Here is a 425-nt window from a genome sequence, read left to right as displayed (position 1 = left end):
CGCTGTAAGGTGAGTATTTCCAACCAAAGTAGGTTTAGAAAAGGTGAAAACAACCAAAACTCAGTGCGTAAGTGGAGAGCACAACAGAACTCTCACTTTTCACAACAGCTAAACTGCTATTGAGGCGCACTTATGGGCATGTTGGCACATCACGCTCGCTAGAGGGCGCCAACTTCACTGCCGGACACCAACATTATTTTAGGTGGAGCAAATCAATATCACTGTCGCGGCCCTACTCACACAAACTTCATTGCCGGGCAGTCTCTCTCTCTCTCTCTCTCTCTCTCTCTCTCTCTCTCTCTCTCTCTCTCTCTCTCTCTCTCTCTCTCTCTCTCTCTCTCTTTTTCTCTCTCTGTCTACGTATGTGTGTGCGTGTATGTGTGTGTGTGTGTGTGTGTGTGTGTGTGTGTGTGTGTCGGTGTGTC

Source organism: Panulirus ornatus, chromosome 46 (assembly GCF_036320965.1).
Source record: "Panulirus ornatus isolate Po-2019 chromosome 46, ASM3632096v1, whole genome shotgun sequence".
Taxonomy (NCBI): Eukaryota; Metazoa; Arthropoda; class Malacostraca; order Decapoda; family Palinuridae; genus Panulirus; species Panulirus ornatus.
This window is presented reverse-complemented; position numbering follows the sequence as displayed.